Source organism: Mytilus californianus, unplaced genomic scaffold, assembly GCF_021869535.1.
Source record: "Mytilus californianus isolate M0D057914Y unplaced genomic scaffold, xbMytCali1.0.p SCAF_5, whole genome shotgun sequence".
NCBI lineage: Eukaryota > Metazoa > Mollusca > Bivalvia > Mytilida > Mytilidae > Mytilus > Mytilus californianus.
Genome location: NW_026262701.1, coordinates 55,376,978 through 55,381,496, shown reverse-complemented (window position 1 = coordinate 55,381,496; position 4,519 = coordinate 55,376,978). Strand labels below are relative to the sequence as shown.

General features: G+C 30.7%; 1 long non-coding RNA gene across 1 annotated transcript; it reads right to left on the bottom strand.

Annotated features, from left to right (window-relative positions):
• Positions 1–973: 973 nt before the first annotated feature.
• Positions 974–4,111, bottom strand: LOC127702275 (uncharacterized). Its single transcript, XR_007982352.1, has 3 exons — positions 4,095–4,111; positions 2,890–2,943; positions 974–1,337 (listed from the first exon to the last, which is right to left on the bottom strand). It is a non-coding gene; the product is annotated as an uncharacterized LOC127702275 (long non-coding RNA).
• Positions 4,112–4,519: the final 408 nt, after the last annotated feature.

The window sequence follows — 4,519 nt, the reverse complement described above, 5'->3', positions numbered from 1 at the left end:
TCTGTCTTTCGTATATGCGCAATGCTGATAAACATTTCCGTTTTTTATGGATTTGCCAAAATTAATGTTAATTTTCGCAACTTGTCAACAATGTAAAAAGAACGAATTACTATGTTTGATATATTTTTTATGGAGATCTATTGTAGGAGATTCGGTTATGGCATATTTTTTTTTTAAATCTGTGTCTATGTTATAATACGTTTGTGTGTAAATGTCAATTTCATTGAAGTATTTAATCACTGTTTGTAACTTGTAATTGCAACTATTTAATGCCATTTTTTTTGCATAGAACCTGGTTATATAAACAAAATGTACATAAAATACATTACCATCATTTGAAATTCCAAAATATCATAATGATTGTGTCTCATTTTCAAATGCCAAAAAAGGAGATTATTGAAATATTCCAAAAAAGACAGCAGCCGATTAAAAAATTGTTTTATTTGTAAGGAATACAATGTGTTTGCTATGAATTTTTGATACTTATATGAAAGATGTTCCTAAAAGAGAGCTTAATATTTATCTAAGGGAACAAAATGATGGCGCATTATATATCATCCGACAAACCGCACTGACCAAGCGATCTTTTTGTGTGTTATGCTTGTTTGTCATATTTGACTTTTTACAAACACGAATTTGAATAATGTTGTATGTTTGATCAATTTGACGAATTTTCATGTAAATCATGAAAGCATTTCTATGTACCCACTTATATCTATGATTGACATTTCTAAAGCACATGTATTGCACAATATAATCTGTATGATACTTTTCGTACTGTTTGGTAAATAACTATGGGGATACTAATGGGAAGATGTATATTCAAATATTGAATATATTCAGCTCAATTTTTTGTTTTAAATTTTTATTATATAAACGTCTACTATGGTTTTAAATTGACATCTTGTGAAAAACAATTAACCTTCATGCTTGTGAATTAATTTTTCTCGACTAAAAACTTTCTCTTGTTCCTAGGTAAGCACATGTCTTGTTTATTTTGTAAAATGTGAATCTTTAACATATATATGTGAAACGTGAATTTCTTGACACAATTAAATTTGATGAAAGTGCAATAACAAAAAACAAAATACAAAGCAAATATTATAATCTTTCAGGTTGTATTAGATCTGTAATGACTGACGTCATTGCTGCAGCTCTGCATCGTTACTTTCCATATCCACCGCTTTCAGGACAATCACAGCAACATTGGTCGTTGCGGACACATCTAGAATTCGTACCACTGCAACCTTTTGATCGACAGACATAGTTACAACCATCTAAGTTAAAGCCACAGTCAAATTCGGTAAAACATAATCGTGTTCTAGCTTCTGCAAAACCTACAAACAATAAATTATTAGATTAACTGACCCACCTGTGAAACAGACACTTTATTTCATTTGTTCAATGTTGTATAGAAATATGTCTCTTACTAAAGAAAACAACGATGATTTGTTCTTTGAAGAAACATTACAAAAATGGCTGAAGGAGTTAAGTATCACCAGTTTATTGAAAAGCATTATTGTATTTAGATTGTAACCCGTCATGACTAAAAAAATCAGGATTTAAAATTTAAGGCAGATTTGTATTCATATAAGGATGCACAGTATGATTTTGACCCAAAATTTTCATTTTTGGTGATGAGTAACCGCTTAGATTCATTTCTTAACCACCAAACACAAAAATAATAATTTAAGAGTCTGTGTAGCTAACCTAGGTCGCTGTGCATATTCAACAAAAGGCACTCTCCAACATTGAAGACAAGAATAGAATTCCTGACAAAATCTCATTTTTGCTGATTTTTTATTATTTTGTCTATTTAAATTCTCTCTATCTACTTCAGCTTTTGCTCAAAACACAAAAGAGGGTAACCAATCTTCATTTAACTGCAATCACTCCTATGAAGAGTTATAGTCTATTAACGATATCGAAAAAATTGGACTTGTTTGTAGATTTTGCCTTGCTGATCATTTTTGTTATTTAAAGTTTCTATCGCTCTATTATAACTTTTATCACATAAGGTAAAACGCAAAAAAAAAAAAAAAAATAAAAAAAAAATAATGGAAAAAATCGTCATTTAAGGGCAATAACTCTAAAAAGGATTTGTAGTACAATTTCTGGCATATTTTCTTAATTGTAGATTTTGTCTTGATGATCATTTTTTCTTTTTTAAGCTTCTACCTACTTGATATATCTATTCTAGTTTTAAGATATATGACAAAAGTGTCCAAAAAAAAAAAACATTGGTAAAAAACGTTATTAAAGGGCAATAACTCTAATAAAGAGTCGACTGATGATTTCGATCATAATACATAATTGTAGGTCTTGTTGATCATTTTTGCGACTTCAAGTTTCTTTCTTTCTAACATAATTTTCAAGGTAATAGGCAAAAATGAAAAAAATGGTAAAATTTGTAATTTAAGGGCAATAACTTCTTTAAGAAGCTTTGACGTTAAATAAACAAGTGACAGAGCTCAACATTCTAAACATTTCTTCCACTATCAGATTTCCTCTATTTGTATCGGTTTTCAAGAAGAGAAGATTTTTGTAAAAGTTAACGGTCGACGACGACGGACGACGGACGCCAAGTGATGAGAAAATTTCACTCGGCCCTTTGGGCCATGTGAGCTAAAAACGGGTTCATTATATCAATATTATCTTTTAGAATAAATCCGAAATATTTTTTTAATGAAAAATGATAACACCAAGTGCTTGAAGCTATACTTGTCATACAAATAAGACATAAGTGCAAAGTAGAAAAAAGGTACAATTTGAGAATGTGTTCGAACTAAATGGAAAATACTTCTCATTCTGTAGAATAATGTTGATCTAAAAAGTCCTCTTGCGACGAACATTATTAAATAGCTCAAGAAGGAACAAAATATATATTACCTGCTAAGCATAATGCTGATACAACTGCTAAAATCAAGAATTTCATCTCTATTCCTAAAAGTAAATTATGAGTATTCATAAATATAGGCTTTCAAAACCATGATTGATTATATTCAATAACATTTTATTGTGTATTACGCGTGATATCAGAGAAATTAAAAGAATGTATATTATTAAAATAACTTGATAATGTTTATGCAGTTAAACGAATTAAAAAATCACGGGTTGCTTGTTAGGTCTTATATTCATATTTCATATGAAAATAAGCAGATTTGGTATGACTGCGAATGAAACAACCATCCACCAAGTTCAAATAACGTTAATGTAGGCAATTATAGGCAACCGTATATTCGTTTGTCAAGCTGAATAATTAATTTCATATTCTATCGACCAAATAACTATGAAATTATTTTCTAAAAGTGTTGTACAAGGTGCGATGTAGTTGGTCAATTTGGTGTGTTGTACATAAACAATCCAAATATTAAATTTGGAGATAAATTACTTTGTAGTTACCATTTGGAACTGTATATATAGCTTATTTTATTATATAAAGTAACAATTGTAATCTAGTACCTCTATTCACTACTCACCACTTTAGCATTATTTCACCTTCCGTAATATCGTTATATATTTTTTCTATGAAGATTAAAAGGTCAACATACTTTAAAAATTTGCAAAGTTTACATAAAAATAATATAAGAGAGCGGAAATGAAGGGTGGTAATTTGAAAAATTATAGTACTTCGAAAAGAGGCCTAAGTTTACCCAAGCAACGTACCAACTATTGATTCCGTAGATGTTGTCGATAAGGTTTTTCACATACAACATTGACACAGAGCATTTAAAACACACATACGCCCCCTATAGCAGACTTTATAAGTGGTTTAAGCGTGACGCGGGATGTGCCGATTTTTTGTAAGCGTGACATGTGAAAGTCAAATTATTAAGCGTGAAAACGGGAAACGAAGTCGGGCGGGACACGTGAAATTACATGCGTTATTATTACAATGATAAGCGGGATACGGGAATCTGACAAAACGATAAACGGGATCCGGGATCAGACCTCCCCAATGAGACCCCCTTATTATGCCGCAAAAGACAAGTCAAGGAATGACTAGCCTACAATACCCCAGTAAACCATGAGGATACCGAAGGGCAATCAATGTTAATTTTAAAGGTATAAAACTTAATAAAGGTTTGACTTACTTGTGACTGCTCCTGATCTGTTTATCTACATGCACATTTAGTAGACTTGCCTTTCTTCTTTTATACAGATACATACTTAACTGCTAACCTGTTACATTTCATTGACAATAATGTCCAACGGTTATGTCTGCGATTAGAATATGCATCAGACATGGGTAGCAGCTGTGTCTATTTCTGAAATTTTTAATGTGCAAATGGCCTAGATTTCAGGGTTTAGTTATAAAACAATGTCTTGTATATGAAACAATACTTTCAGTTCTTAATATATAAAATACTAATAAATTAAGTTGGATTATATAGTATCAAATGTTTGCTCACAATGATAAAATGATGTATGCATGTTTATATATATTAATACATGCATTGAAAATCATAGATATAAGAAGATATGGTATGAGTGCCAACGAGACAACTCTCCATCCAAG